Consider the following 17,471-nt stretch of genomic DNA (forward strand, 5'->3'; position numbering starts at 1 on the left):
GGAAATAAATCACCCTACACACTGGAGGATACCTTTCCAGACTGCACGCTGGGAACTTCATTACACAAGCTGTGCCACATATTACTATGCATAATGCTGCTGATTGGACATAGACGCATATCCACAGCCTATTTCTGTTACTGTCTTATGGGGAAAATATCCATTTTTCCTCCATAGACAGATACAGGCTTGAAAAAGACATGAAGAAATGATACCGTGTGCCCAAAGATCTCGATCTTTAGCAAAATATGCTCTTGACTAATGATTTGTTTAACTTGCCCTAACCCTATCTCTTGGTGCATAAAACAGGATATTATTTTTTTATATTCACACAATCTCCCTTGATCTGAATGTGATGTTATCAAATATGTCTTGTTGCCCCTGGTTGCAGCCTCATTAAGAAGAGGGCAACATATTTCCCCATAGAAGAATTTTTAGTGCTTTTTTCTTTTTAATTGGTAATCCTTTTGGTTCATTCCTAAAATACAAACTTTATTTACTTAGTTTTGCTCATATGCCATGAATGTAGTTTAATTTAATTTGGACCAGTGTGCTAATGCAAAAAATTGTAACGGAAGACTTATAATCTTCAGACTGGAAGCACAGTGTCATTTTCGCAGTCGACAACATAAAATTAATGAACCAAAGGAGATAAAATTAATGAACATAACTATTAGCATGTTTCTTGTAGTTTGAGAACACTAATGTAATTTTAGATGGAGATTCCTCAAAATTTAGCTTCTTCTTGGGGAACTTTCTGTGTTGAAATACTTCTGCCACTTCTGCTTTGGTCGAATAATACTGCCCATTGAAAAGTACATGCAACGTTCTTGTTGCTAGGTGTGACACCTTAAGCATTGTAAAAGTAGAAGAAGGTTATCTTTAACCTTAATCTAAATCAATTTTTTTAGTAAAATCAATTATAGTCTCAGTGTTCAAAATCTACCAATACAGAAAAGAAAACAACCACCACCACCAATAAGGCTTTGAAACACCAGTTGCCAGCTCTTAAAAGTTGCTTGTGGGCAAAAGATAGAAATACTTTCGATTTTACATTCCTTTGCTCCAGGACTGGTCTAATATGCCATTTTAGGTGTGTTTACGGTGTTAAGAAAGTTGGTTGTCATTAAACTATGCTTCCACTGCAATTAACATCACTAATGCTCATCAGAGAAATGCTTCCAAAATTCTGTGAGACCCCAAAGATAAGCTTCAGCGTGGCAGCTGTCACATGATGCATTATACAATCAAGTTACTCCTATCAGACTTAATTTTTTTAGTTGGAAATATATTTGTCATTTTTAAAAATTATCAACATTATCTTCTGTTGATTGACATTTGGAGTCTGAGTTTACTAGTTTTGGTCTGCTTTTCGGATGTACCAATTCTCCTTAATCCCCGTAAGAAAAAAATAAACACAATTCCATCTGATTTTCTGATTTTAGTCCCTTGTGTCACATTATATGATCTCAAAATATTAGGAGAAAGTCTCCAACAAGTTTCTTAGTGGGGAGGAAGAACAAAACAGAGTGGGGACCGCAAAGTGTCCCAACCATGAATAAATCCTTAGACCCTGCATCTGATCTGTGACTTGAAAATTACTCCCATTATTTTTTCCAGCTTTACTGCGATGTAACTGACATATAATATTGTATAAGTTTAAGGTGTACAACATGACGACTCGAGACATGTGCGTACTGTGAAATGATTGCCATAATAAGGTCAGTTAACACATCCATCACCTCACATAATTACAATTTACTTTTTGTGGTATGAACATTCAATATTTAATTTCTTAGTGACTTTCAAGTGTATAATACAGTATTGTTAACTATAGTCACTATGCTCAATAGCAGGTTCACAGAAATTATTCATCCTGTAATTGGGAGTTTGTATTCTTTGACCACTGAAACTACAGATGGATTTGAGTAGTATGGATATTTTAGCAATATTAATTCTTCTGATCCAAAAACATGGGATATCTTGGCATTTATTTGTGACTTCTTCAATTTCTTTCCTCAATGTCTTACAGTTTTCAGTATACAGATCTTTCACTATCTTGGTTAAATTTATCCCTAAGTATTTTATTGTTTTAATGCTATTGTAAATGGGATTGTTTTCTTCATTTCACTTTCAGATATTTTGCTGTTAGTGTATAGAAATGTGACTAATTTTTGAACATTAGTTTTATATTCTGCAACTTTACTGAGTTTATTTATTAGTTCTAATAGATTTTTTTTGGGTAGGATTCTATAGGGTTTTCAATATATATCATGTCACTATCTCCTACCTAGATCCCAAAGCTCCTGTGATTGTGGATTGATGCAAAATCATTGTTGGTGAGGCAGGTCACACCAGGGATGTCTTATTCAGTCATTTTGCTGATGTAATTCTTCCTTTCATTACTGTTTTTACTTCGTGTTTGGAATGTAGAGTGTTTTTAATCACAAGTATCATCAAGTCAGTACTTATACACATACAAATATTTAATAATGTCAGGAACTAACACAAAAATGTGGATTCACTTTGTATTTCCCATATGTATTATCCAAAATTATATTTTAGCTGAAGATGTAGTAATATGTTGGTTAAACACGTTTTTTTTTTTGTTTTTTTTTTTAAGGCTGCTTCTTTCAATGGTAAAACCAATGTGGAAAAAACTGTGATTTCTTGTTAGCATATATAAATTAACTTCTGTATTTATTTTCTTTCCATTTAGTCAAATAATTTATTAAAGGTAGAATTTTTGAAGAGTTGAGAGTAATGAAGAAATAGAATTATTTGTCTAAATACTTTTAATCCCTAGACCAACAGCAATGTTAAAATATTTTTTTGCTGTTGTTCTTGATTTCTGTACATTTTCTAAGTGAAACAGGCAGTGGTAGAATAAAATTAACAAAGAATCAAAGGTAATGGAGTGGTAGGTGGCTTAATGACACAAAGGAAGATGCTGGATCTGTCAGGAAGAAACATGTCAGCAAAGGACCCAGCCTTTGACATCTTCAGTCACTTCATGATCTGCTGTGATGCAGGTATGACTTATGGTATTTTCATGATGAACAATGGCTGACTTTTTCAGGTGACAGCACAGATGAAGACAAAAAGAGAACCAATTCCTCATATTATGTAAGAAGGTTTTCGAATAAATAATATTTAGAAAAATCACTAAAACTCAAGTTCAAATGACCTTCATAGGCTATATTACCCACTTAGATGTATCAACTTATGCCTTAAAATAGAAGATGACATCACATTGGTCCCTTTGTACTCAGGTCTTCAAAAGCATTGTCAATATTTAGTATTTAGTAGAAATGTTCTCCTAGTTTTAGTATTATATGCACTTTTAGATGCTTGTGTAGGTTTTTCAGAAGCTATGTCCTCTTCTTTTGGGAACAGGTAAATATGCTTAGCCTCAGGCCATTAATGGTCCTCAGGCCATTAATTGACTTCCTCTGTGCAGGCTGTTAGAAGCAGCCAGCACCTTTCTGGCTGTGTACACAACTGCCAGAAGTGGTGGCAGAGGCTTCATGATAGCAGTATGTTTTCCAAAGGAACTGTGAAATGTTCCTTGTCCTAGAACCATCTATGGATATGATCTGTTCATCTTTTGATAAAATTGTGCCAAGTTACATAATTATATTAGTCTGTTCAACCTGTCAAAACAAAATGCCATAGACTGGGTGGCTTTAACAACAGAAATTTACTTATTTTCTCAAAGTTCTGGAGGTTGAAAGTCTGAGATCAGGGTGCCAGCACAGCTGGGTTCTGGTGAAGATGCTTTTCCTGGTTTGCAGATGGTCATCTCTCTGTGCCCTCACATGGCAAAGGAAGAGCAAACTCTCTGATGTCTCTTCTTATTAGGCCACTAATCCCATCATGAGAGTCCCACCCTCATGACCTCATCTGAACCTAATCACCTCCCAAATGTCCCATCTCCAAACACCATCACACTGATGGTTAGAGCTCAACATCTGAATTTGGGGGGAACACAGTTCGGTCCACGGTAATAACAATCTTCTTTTTGGTGTCAAATAACCTCATTACAGTCAACTCCTTGCAAAGGAAGATAAGACTCATTCAGTCAGTCTCAGAGTTTGTGCAAGCAGCATAAAGAAAAGTCTGAGAATTTTAACATTAATTTATGACTGTTTCCCAACACATTGCAGTGATGTAGTTTTTATGTAGAAGAGGCTAAAAGGAATCAATCTGCTTGTAAACAGTGACATGGAGACCAGTCTGGGAACTTCAACTGATGAAAAAGATAATAGTGGAGACTACTGGATTATTTCTGCTGGTAATGAAAGATAGGAATTAGTGCCCACCCACCCTTAACAAGAATTCTCTTCTGAAGCACATGGAATGGGAGAATCACCCAACACCTACTCAAGGTTCACCATGAGCAGAGCACTCTGATAGAGCTACACGACAACCTTTAGACATTGCTAGACTGCCTTCAGTTACTGTGCCAAATACACATACTAGATACACTGTAATTTAGTCAGTATGGTTAAGTTGAAAAATGCATACAGTGAAAACAAAAAACCACTGAAGTGCTGATTAGAGATGGCTGATTTCTGAAGGTTCTGAGTCTGAAGCCCATTCAATTTTATTAAAAATTTTAATAGTTATTTGAGAGGTTTTAGAGACAGCATCAAACAGGGGGCTTTTTCTTGATATAACTATAAGGATTTTTTTTAAGTAATATATTTCTTACTATGTGATTCAATGTTATTGAAGACCCTAACTGTACTACCTAAAACCATCTTTCATGTCACCACTGCTACCCTCTCTATATTCTATGAATCACCGATCTAGGTGGTCAAAAAATCTTTAGAACATAGGATCCACCCATTTGAAGCTTACTTTGGAGTCATGGAGAGGTGACCAGCACAACCACAACTATAGTATATGATACATAATGAAAAAGATAAGCAACCCAAGGGAAGTATAGGATGTTATGGAAGATCAACTGAAGGACAGCAATAAAGGATCACTTCTGATTTGGAACCCAAAGAAGATTCAATGAAAGATGTGCTATTTGATGTAGCATTTAAAGAATTAATAAATATTATCAACTCCCAGTGGTTAAAAGAAATCCAAACAGAAAGCATGGTAAAAGCAAAGTTCAAAAGCAGGAGGGCACCAAGAACATTCAGGAAATGGTGTACACTTGAATTAAGATATCAGGTAAGACTATAAGAATAGGGTTAGAACATGCTAGAGAGGGTAGAGCAGAATGGAGAGGATGTATTGTATAAAGACAAACAATTTGGCTTTTTGGGGACAGAGCATAATCTGGCAAGCAGTATGGAGTTCAAAGATTAACCCGATGATGTGGTACAGGATAATTCGTGATGAGAGAGACTGAAGGTGGAAATATTACTGCTGTGATCCAGAAAAGAAGCAAGAACTGACTAGAGTGGTGACAATGGAAACAACAATAGTATCAATGATAGCCATCATGTATTGAGGCATTCTGGAGCAGGCAATGTATCAAGTCCCTTATGTGTACTAAAGCATTAATACTTATAATAACTTATTGAGATACATAGTATTTTCATTCTCATTTTACAAATGAGGAACTGACCTAAAATCGCATGCCAGAATTAGAGTTTACATACAGACTACTTAATTCTAGAGATGAAGTTTCTAACTATAATATCGCAATATAGAGGAATGTACAGAAATAGCTCATTTAGAGCTATTATGGTGTCAAACCAGGAGGACTAGTGACTTACTGGATATGAGGGTTAAGGAAGATATCAAGAATAATATTCAAAATTTGAGCATAGGCAAATGAACTGATATCGAAAAAAGAGGAAATTAAGAAGTGGGCAGTATTAATAGGACACCCAGGAAGTGAGATTTAAAAAAAAAAAATACAAAGGAAAAGCTACACAATTTGAATAGAAATCAAGATATCAACTTAGGTGGATCTGACTGGTACCCTGCCTAACTTCTGAGAATAAGACCAAGGTTTGCTCCTAAGTTTCCTCTATTTTGAGCATCAAATAGCTAGAAGGAGAGAATAGGACTTCCATAATTTTTTTTTCCTACTATGATGTTAAGAACATTTCTTCATAAAGATATGTTCTTCTATTTTATATTTTAGGAAGAAGAATTGTATTTTTTTATTAGTAAGCTCACTGCTTTTGTAACATTCATTATACTTTACAATAGCAATTATACCCTCTAGTCCCCTGCTTACTTTAATTAATGTCTAGTTTGTTAAAGAAAGAAGTGCCTTCAGCTTTACTCTAGGGTAGGGAACAAACTAGTTACAAACTACTGATGATGGATCAGCCTGGGGACTAATCATTAGGTATATCTCAGCAGTGTGTAAGACTAATTTCCCTTAAATTATTTCAATGAAAATCATGTTTGTTCCTCTGTCTCTCTTCTAGTTCAAGTCCTAAAGTTCCCTCAGATGCAGTCAAGAAATCACTGGGTCAAGGGTAGGGATGATAGTTATAGATACAAGAAGAGGGTTCAGCTTTAGGCTACTGGGGTGCTAATCAGAGCTAACACCTTCAATGTGCCAGGCAATGTTCTAAATGCATTACATATAGTAATGCCTTTAATTCTTCCAACACTGTTATTGTTTGCATTATACACCCGTGGAAAATCTGAAGCACCGAAGTGTTGTCAAGCTACTAAGTGGTAGAGCTGAATTTCAAATCAGCCACTACAATTGCAAAACGTGTGTTCTTCTACTGTCTCTTAGATTTAGTTTTGTTAAATAGCAGCACCTCATCTTAAAAACATGAGGCTATTTACACGAAACAAATGAAAAAAACAGGTTTAGCTCAGTACCCATAAAACTTAGGCTTAAGGAATAGAAAACTACTGCTGAAGGAAGGGTAATATTTTGTTGTGAATTGTTCATTTTTTCCATTCAACACAATTTATTGAACACCTATTATTTATTTATTTATTTATTTATTTGCGGTACACGGGCCTCAGGTAAAAACACTTTTGCTGACCCTTGATCTTGGACTTCTAGCCTCCAGAACTGCGAGAAAATACATATATGTTGTTTAAACCCCTCCACGTGTGATATTTTGTTAGGGCAGCCCTAGCACACTAATACAGCCACCAATGAGCATCAAATCCTTTTAAATGGAAACCAAATTCAAAGTAACTGTATTTTAGATTTAGAGTGAATAGCTTGTTTTATTTCACTGTAACCAATTAACCAGTTAGTCAGTTAATAGTCTGACTAACAGCTTGATGATAAAGATATTTTATGTGGTCTCTCACCAAACCCCAACCGAAAATGTCAATGCTCTGGAATGATTCTGAACATGCATCCTTGTCACAAAACACCATTTAATCCAAAACAAATAACTGAGATTTTAAACTAGACTTTCGTAAATGCTGATGATTCATTCTTATATACAGACACTCATCTCATGAGTTAAAGCAATAATTGCTAGTACCCTTGTAATATCATTGTGAGGATACAGCAAAGATAAACAATATTTAATGGAAATAGTCACTCTTTTTTCCTTTTGTTAATAAGCACGCTCTTTGTTCCAAATCTTGTTTTCTCAGATTATTCATGTGAGAAGAAGAGAAGTTACTGGGGAAAAAGAACTGTTTTGCTATGGTTTGCAAGGCAGATGGAAATGCAGGAAGTAGCAATACCAGCAAATCTCACATTTGTTACATCAACTAACTTGCAAAATAGCAGTTAGGTGGTTTACAGTGGTCTAAGTCATCCTATTTGCCTCATCAACATATCATGACCTCTTTTACGTTGCAATTGTTCTTGCTTAAGCATCCTACACAAGTGAAAGTGTTGAAAGACAACAATGATAAATGCAATCTTATCATCAATATTAGCCCTTCCTATGACTATTAATGATTATTTTTGGAAACTTGTCAAAACAGTTGTGTATTAGATTTTGACACCTCTTCATTTTTAAGGGAGGCTTACTGTGTATATTTCTTGCATTATTATTATTTTCCCCCAACATAATTAACTTTGTGGACATTTGCTATCAGAGCTTGTTACTTAAGACAGAGTTGCTGAGGTTGTTATGACTCACAGTACAATCCAGCAGGAGGTGGCTCAACGTTACATGTGAGATAATAAATAGGGCTGTTATTACAAACAACTTAAGCACACGAATAAATGATTAGAATTTCTAACTTTTAGAAGGTAGAAAACTCCCTTCACTTCTCCAGAGGAAGAATTATGGGGCTACTACTACAGGAGCTGTTATGTTTAATTTCGGCTTGTGCAGCAGGCTCTGCCCCATGAAATTTCTATTTAGCCTATCAGAGATAAACCCTTACTTACAACCTCCTGTCATTTGAAAACTTTCTTCTTTCATTTTCATCTCCTTATGTTAAAAGAGCAGCCTAAAATCATTCTCATTCTGCTTGCAGTGAAGAAAGAAATAACAGCTTACATTACTGATGAAGCTAAAATTATTTCAATGATAAGCTATATATAAAGATGGACTAGAAGGTTCATCTTTTAGTGAATGATGCCAAGTCAATATTAAAGGTACCACAGCAATTAATCCAAACTGATCATCTCATTGCAGAAAGTCACTTTTCCTTTTAAACAAATCAGGAAAAATTTGCCTTCGTATATCAACACAATACTACCTTTCCAGAAAGAGCTATGAAAATAACTATAGACACTGTATTTGTTCCAAATGTAGAATATAAACTATATCATGTCATTTATTATATATTGATTTAAAGATACCAGAAATACCTTCCTGGAAAATATTCTACCCACTGACAAGGATAAGCAGCAAACACCCATATTCAAGGAGAGAAAAAATATTGAGAACTAGAACCTATTCGAAGGAAGCGAAACTTACTGGTCTCTTCAAAGCTTATGTAATTTATCAGCTTGATTCTCCCCCAACATAACAGGGAGTAACATTTCCCAGACCCAAAGAAGAGTGCTTGCTTTGAACCCCACTCCTAGTTTGCTTGTTTACCTGGGCTCCATCCTGCTTAAATATTAAGATGGATTTCAGGGGTTTAGTGGCAGCTCTAATGAAAAGCAAAAGATAATCAAGGTGACACCTTGGAGAAAACTGGGATAAAGTGCTCTCTGGCCTTCCTTGGCCATGTTTGGCACTTTTGTCTTCTGCATTCCAGAGACTGCATTAGCTCTGCAGTGTGTGTGTGTGTGTATGTGTGTGTCTGTAAACATGTCCATGTACACTAGCATACACTAAAGAAAGAAGGATAAGTCAGGGAAGATAACTTTATTCCTGCTGTGTAAAGCATCCAGACTTATGGGTTTGTGAAACTAAAGTAATGTTACCTAGGTCCTTGAAATTGGAATTTTCCACCCCTAAGTACGCTTTCACATTGCATCAAATGGTGCATCAGAGTAAGCTTGTAGGTTTGGCTTTTGATGTAAGGAAAATGCAAGAGTTGAATATTCTGGCAAGAGTAAGGCAAACCCTCCTCTTAACTTTCTCTTCAAAGATATTCTTTAGAGCCTCCTTTTATGGCTGAAGGTTTCTTCAGTATTTTACAATTAATCATTTGGCAGTGTTAGTTTGGATGTAAAGGGAGCATTTGTTAGCCAAGAGTTAAGCTAAAGCACAGACTTTAGAGACTTGCAGATTTCAGGAATAGAGATCCTTTCTCTTAGGTTTTTCTGCCTTTCCATTCTCCAAGTTGTTTCTTTTCTCCCCCCCTTTGGATGGCTTCGATTAGGTGCACGGAGTCAAAATCATACAGAGGGTAGGTAAACGAAAGCATTTTGACGTTTAATCTGAGGAGTTCTCTGGTCTGAGAAAGAGTCTAAAGTATTTCCATAAGAGAATAGAGATTCAAGGCCAAGTTCCTTGGTTAAAGAAGATTTAGACAGAGACTACGAAAGGAGGATTATTTCCCCATGCAGATAATCAAGTACAGCTATTCTGCCCCCTTAGCCATATTAGTGTTAGTGATAGATTGCCCATCAGTCAGTGTGACAGAGATAATCAGGACTGAGGGTGGTGTTGGTAGGAATAAATGAGTTAGCAAGGCCACTGTTGATTAGATAGTTGAGCTAAGTGTTGGGTGGCTCCAAGCTTGCTTAGACTCAGTCTGGAGCCAGGGATACAGGATATGGACCTTTGGCTCCTGCGCATAATCTCTGACCAATATAGCTTCTTCTTTGCCTCTTTTAGATAATGTAGTATTTCTGGCCTCTTTCATCATGTGCCTAGTTGCAAAGGCTCAGGAACATTGGAGGCAGGGAGGTCCATATGTACTTTTATTATTGAGTTGTTTCACATGACTAGACAAGGGCATGCGTTTCCTTAGTGAGCAACATTCTTCCTTCTGTAGCTGATGAGAGAAGAGCCTATCCCACATATACTTTAGAGGATGACTGAACTTGCATTCATTCAGAAATACAGCAAAAAGATGAACAGTCAGTGGATTCTCTTGTTCTTATTACCATGAGACCAGAAGAAAAAGTTGTGGCTTTTATCCAGGAAATGTTTTCAGTGCCATTGGCTTGGTCAAAGGGAATATTAGCTTGGTCAGAGGGAATATTTATTAGTGTTACCACTGAGACAGGGCGTGTCCACTTCTGACTCCCTTCCCTACTCCCTCTCATTCCCTTAGACTTTCCACCATTTTTATGTTCAAGGGGTTTGTGCTCTGGGTGCCTGTAGGTCTGCTTCCAATGTAGTAATAAAAATCTCCTCTTTTTTTCCATTTCATTGGAATATTGAGGAATACTGTACTGAACTAAAGGGCTTACTATTTCTGTCCTCCTAGTAGCTCCCCTAGTAAAACTTGACCATGTTCCCTGGAGGGATGGAGTGAGGCCATTAACCAAATATTGGTACGTGAAATAGCATTTCAGGTTGAACCCACAGGATCCAAGACTAAATCCAGCCTTCAAGCTTCTACAGATTATTCAGGAACTCTGTGATCTTCTCATTATATAAATCTACTACCAGCAGCGTAGAGCCATCACCCAGAAAAATTCCAGACAAATTTATTTCCCACTGATGATTAGAATAAAATGCTATGTGCGTGTTTCTATCATTGCCTTTGCAATGTTGGATTGTAACTGTCCTCTATCTGTTATTCCCCTTTGACCTCCTTGAAAACAGAAACTGAGCTTTGCTTTTTATACTTTTGTATCTGTATGTACACAGTACATATTCATCAGTTGAAAAATTGGAAATGTAAAGTAAACATTGGTCCCAGTGCATTGTTCTTCCTATAATGTGAAATATCTCCTAATGGCTTAAATCATTTAATAAAGCTTTTATTGATGCTTAATTTCTACCTTGTTCTTTATTTTAACATCTTTATTGGAGTATAATTGCTTTACAATGTTGTGTTAGTCTCTGCTTTATAACAAAGTGAACCAGCTATACATATACATATATCCCCATATCTCCTTCCTCTTGCATCTCTCTCCCACCCTCCCTATCCCACCCCTCTAGGTGGTCACAAAGCACCGAGCTGATCTCCCTGTGCTATGCGGCTGCTTCCCACTAGCTATCTACTTTACATCTGGTAGTGTATATATGTCCATGCCACTCTCTCACTTTGTCCCAGCTTACCCTTCCCCCTCCCTGTGTCCTCAAGTCCATTCTCTACGTCTGAGTCTTTATTCCTGTCCTGCCTCTAGGTTCTTCAGAACCATTTTTTTTTTTTTTTAGATTCCATATATATGTGTTAGCATATGTCTACTTTGTTCTTAAAAGTTTATTTACAAATGATACATTTTAATCATTGAGTTGGACCATACACCTTACTAGCCTTCATTTTCTCCTCCTAAATAATTAATAGAAATAATAACAAAAATAATAATTAGCTATTATATTTACTCAGCATTTGTTATATCTCAAGGAAATTTTCTAAGTGTTTTATACATATAAATTTAAGTCATAGAACAACCCTAGTGAGTAGATTCATATATTTCCATTTTATATATAGGCACACCTCAGAGATATTGTGGGTTTTGTTCCAGACCACTGCAATAAAGCAAATATTATAATAAAGCAAGTCACAGAGTTCTTTTTGTTTCTCAGTGCATATAAGCGTTATGTTTACACTACACTGTAGTCTATTAAGTGTGCAATAGCATTATGTCTAAAAAACAATGTATATACCTTAATTAAAAAATATCTTCCTGCTAAAAATACTAACCATCTTCTGAGTCTTCAGCGACTGGTAACATCTGCTGATGGAGACTCTTGCCTCAATATTGCTGACTGATCAGGCTGGTGGTGCTAAAAGCTGGGGTGGCTGTGGCTATTTCTTAAAATAAGACGACAATGAAGTCTGGCTTATAGAGTGACTCTTCTTTTCACAAACAATTTCTCTGTAGCATGAAGTGCTGTTTGATGTTCCACCCACAGTAAAACTTCTTTCAAAACTATAGTCAAATCTCTCAAACCATGCCCCTGCCTTATTAACTAAGTTCATGCAATATTCCAAATTCTTTGTTGTCATTTAAGCAATCTTCACAGCATCTTTATCAGGAGTAGATCTCATCTCAAGAAACCACTTTCTTTGCTCATTCGAAAGAAGCAAGCCCTCAACTGTTAAAAGTTTTATCATGAGATTGCAGTAATTCAGTCACATCTTCAGACTACACTTCTAGTTCTAGATCTCTTTCTATTTCTACCGCATCTACAGTGACTTCCTCCACTGAAGTCTCAAATCTCTCAAAGTCATCCATGAGAGCTGGAATCAACTGCTTCCAAATTCCTGAGAATATCGATATTTTGACCTCTTCCCATGAATCATGAGTGTTCTTAAAGGCATCTAGAATGGTGAATCTTTTTCAGAAGGTTTTCAAGTGACTTTGCCCAGATCCATCAGAATAATCACTATCTATGGCAGCCATAGCTTTTTGAAATAATAAGACTTGAAAGTCAAAATGACTCCTTGGTCCATGGGCTAAAGAATGGATGTTGTGTTAGCAGACATGAAAACAACAGTAGCCACGTACAATTCTGTCAGAGCTCTTACTGCATTGTCAATAAGCAGTAGTATTTTGAAAGGAATCTTTTTTTTTTTTTTTTTTCTGAGCAGTAGGTCTCAAGAATGGGGCTAAAATATTCAGTAAACCATGTTGTCAACAGATGTGCTGTCATCCAGACTTTGTTGTTACACTTATAAAGCATAGGCAGAGTAGATTTAGCATAATTCTTAAGGGCCACAGGATTTTTTGAATGGTAAATGAACACTGGCTTCAACTTAAAGTCATCAGCTGCATTAGCCCCTAACAAGAGAGTCAGCCTGTCCTTTGAAGTTCTGAAGCCAGGCATTGATGTCTCCTCTCTAGCTATGAAAGTCCTAGATGGCATCTTCTTCCAATAGAAGCCAGTTTTGTCTACATTGAAAATCTATTGTTTAGTATAACTATCATCATTAATTATCTTAGCTAGATTTTTCTGGATAACTTGCTACAGCTTCTACATCAGCACTTGCTACTTTACCTTGCAATTTTATGTTATGTAGATGGTTTCTTTCCTTCAACCTCATGAACCAACCTCTATTAGCTTCAAACTTTTTTTTTTTGCAAGTTCCTCACCTCTCTCAGCCTTCACAGAATGGAAGACAGTTAGGGCCTTGCTATGGATTAGGCTTTGGCTTAAGGGAATGTTGTGGCTGGTTTGATCTTCGATCCACACCACTAAAACTTTCTCCATATCAGCATTACGGCTGTTTTGCTTCTTTATCATTCTTGTGTTTCTATGTGCAAGCCTTCCTTTCAACTGAACACTTTGAAGCCATTGTAGGGTTATGCATTGACCTAATTTTAATACTGTTGTGTCTCAGGGAATAGGGAGGCCTGAGGAGAGGGAGAGAGATGGGGAACGACTGGCTGGTGGAGCAATCACTACACCTACAACATTTATCAATTAAGTTTGCTGTCTTAAATGGGCACTGTTCGAGGCACCCCCAAATAATTACAATACTGACATCAAAGATCACTGATCACAGACTACCATAGCAAATATAATAATACTGAAAAAAGTTTGAAATGTTATGAGAAGTATCAAAATGTGACACAGAGAGACAAAGTGAAAAAATGCTATTGGAAAAATGGTCCTAATAGATTCGCCTGACACAGGGTTGCTGCAGACCTTCAACTTGTAAAAACCACAGTTATCTGCAAAGCATAATAAAGCGAAGTGCAATAAAACAAAGTATACCTATAATGAAAGTTAGGTCTGAGGAATTCCCCACATTCACAATTTTGGTATTTTTTGACCAATACAACGGCCTTAAATTTCCCCTCAGCTTAATGAAGCCTTACTTTCTTGACTATAGGCCTCTGACCTCTCTTTTCTTAGAAAACTTGCAATTATAAATTCCTGTTCTCCCAGGCCTGAGATGTAAATCTTCTCCTAGCCTCTTGACAGTTTTATATCCCAGGGTTGTCTTTCTCGAGGATCTGGGAGCCAACCTTTTGAAATGTAATCATCAAGAAAGATTGCACTCAATCTCGAAGTCTCTGTGACAGGGTAGGAGCCTACTTTCATAAACAATAATTAGCAAACACAAATGGCCTAATCACATTTACCAACCTCCCCCTAACCACCCTCAGTACTTTCTTCACCAACTCACTTCAGTATTGAAAAACTCTCCCACCTTTCATTTGGGTCCAATCTCTCTCCCCTATTGCAACAGTCTTAAATAAAGCATTCCTCTTCTATTTCACTCTGTACAGGGCAATTTGTCTTTGACACTATTTGAACTTATCCTCAGCTTCCCACAGTATTTTACATGATGTCTCCTCTTTGATTCTCATAACCAAGTATTTGCCTTACTGACAGGTATATCTTCCCAGAAGTTATACAGGTGTTTCACACCATTTTCCTTTGTATCCGTTCCAAGAGCGCAATTCTAGCATTTCTTCATTTATTCCTATGACCCCAACACTCTTTCTCACATTTTCTTTTCAAAATCACTTCGATCAACTTCACAGAATGTAATTTTGACAAGGTACAGTTTCCTCAGTCTTTGTTTCCCCTCTTTTGTTCCTCCTAGAATATTCCTCTCACCATGACTAGTTACAATTTCTTCACCCTCCATAAATATATTTTCTGTATCCTCAGCCACATGAACCTAGCTTTTGTTCTGAAATTGTCAAAGTGAAATAAACAAAAGAAACAAAAAAGAGTCTATTTAAAACTAAAAGTTTCCTAAAGCTTTAGACTGCATAAAAGTCCAAGATATAGACTGCATTTATTTTACTATTTCAGAGTAATTTTTGAGGATAAAATCTTCAGAAATATTCATGGATAAAACAGATTGAGGGAGTTAATCTGATGTTCAACAAGTGGGACAGGGAAGGGAAAGGCCCATGAGATGCCCATGGTGAGGACAGAGGCCTTTCCCACAATGAAGGAGGTAGACATGCTACTTACCCTTTACTCCCATGATGGATGTGTCCTGCACATATCTTATATTCCTAAGAGAATTTTTGGTATTCATGACTTTGTTAATAATAATAATAGATGTAAGAAACCAATGAATCCCCTGCCTCTCCCACAAGAGAACAAAGCAGTCCTAATTATCTACCACTAGGAAGTCGGTGCCAGTGTGGATTTATGTTCCCTTCCAAACTAGAATACAGCATCACAATTGATTTTCTTTTTCCAATTCTAATTTTCCAGACCTATTAAAATGACTCTAAACCAAACTGCTGTGAAAGAAATAATATTGGCTTTCTCCCATTATCCCTTTCTTTTCTCCCTTGTCTCCTTTCTACTAAATCAAATTAATCTGCTTTAAAAATAGAAAAGATAAGTGATTATATAATCTTGTAAGGGAGGCAGGAAGCTGTGGGACATAAGGCACAAATGAAATGCTCACACATCGGGCATATTTAGACAATACGCATGTCAGTCCAAGTCTTTTGTGGCCTGGTACTGTGGGGATGCAGCCAATGGAGGTGGGGAGGCTCTCCCCCTCCTGGGGCCCCCAGTGATGTGAAGCACTTTCTGAGGGAAAGAAAATGCTTCTACAAGCCCAGAGAAAATGTTACGATGCCACTCTGAGCTCTTGCCGCTCAGAATTAGAGCCTTGAGGCAGTGAAGAGCCCCCTGTGACTTAATCTTGACACAGGAGAGGAAGGGGGACTTTTTTATCAGCCCAGCTGGCACTGTCATTGTGCCTTTAAAAACCTTATGTGAGTCTTGCTTTTAATTTATACGGAAAAAATCCCTACAACTCAATGAGAAAGCAATTTAACCATCTCAGGTAAATAGTGAAACTTCACTGTAACAGAAGCAGGGGCTCCTCGGCCCCTAACTTCATTCCCTAAAAGCCAAGCTTTGGTCCTGCCCATCCCTGAAAAGACCAGACTTTGTCTAAAGAAAAGTCAATTGAGTGGAAGGATGATATTCTGGGTGAACAGAGTTATTTTAAGAAGGCACCAGCATTTGCATTTCTAAACTATTAGGAGATAAAATGAAGGGAAAAATTTTAAATGCATATACATATATACATGTTTTAAAATCTAATTTGAGGTCATAGCTGTAATTGCAAAAGCTTTGGATTGTGTGTCACGCTGGAATAATGTTGTGTTAGTGAATGTAGAGCATTCAGCATTACTTTATGCCTCATTGCATCCTAAGTGCAATGCTATTTCAATACAACACCTACCACTTTTAAGTCTTTATGCTTAAGTATGTCTTGCTGGATGAAATCAAGCTACAAATTGGATAAAATTGGGTCCTCCCAGCTGATTCTACTGCTACAAGTTCCAAAACCCAATTGTTTTCTAAATCCAATTCCATGAATTCAGAATCCAAATTATCATGATTTCTTGCACTGCAAAAGAAATACAAAAGCTCAACTTGCTTCAGAGATGAAAAGCGTTTTTTTTTTTTTTTTTGGTCCATAAAAATAAAGTTAACCTCTTTTCACATAGGCCTTAAAAACGGGTTAGAAATGGAGCAAGAAATATTGGAGAAAACATAACCTGCAGGACTTTTGAGACACAGTGAATCCACCGCTTAGGCAAAAAAGTCCTTTATTTATACAATTCTATCCAAAATACGTCAGAGAAAAACTGCTCTGTCTTTACTGTCCTTTCATGCTTGTTTGGTAGCTCAAGTCATTCTACTGCCACCTAAATTTGTGATTGCAACAAATTTACCTATTTTAAAAGACAATATTCGGATCACAATGTCTTTCCATCTGGCAGTTAAAGATGCATCTGAAAAGATAACCATGTATAGAGTCCACCCTCAGAGGATTTATGTTTTACCAAATTGTACAGAGTGTGGTGAGATGGGATACGGATTTTCAGTGTGGCAGGGAAAACTAAAATTGAACCTAACTGGAATTGAATCTGGTATCAAACAGCAATTACTACTGATTTTGAAGATCCTTATATTAATTTTCTAAAATCCTTTTCATTGTAGAAACAAAAGCCTCTTCACAACAGTAGTATTTTGTTTGGAAATATTTTGGGTGGACAAATCTAATAAAACAAGCTGCTAAAAACAGTCAGC

Source organism: Tursiops truncatus, chromosome 3 (genome assembly GCF_011762595.2).
Source record: "Tursiops truncatus isolate mTurTru1 chromosome 3, mTurTru1.mat.Y, whole genome shotgun sequence".
NCBI lineage: Eukaryota > Metazoa > Chordata > Mammalia > Artiodactyla > Delphinidae > Tursiops > Tursiops truncatus.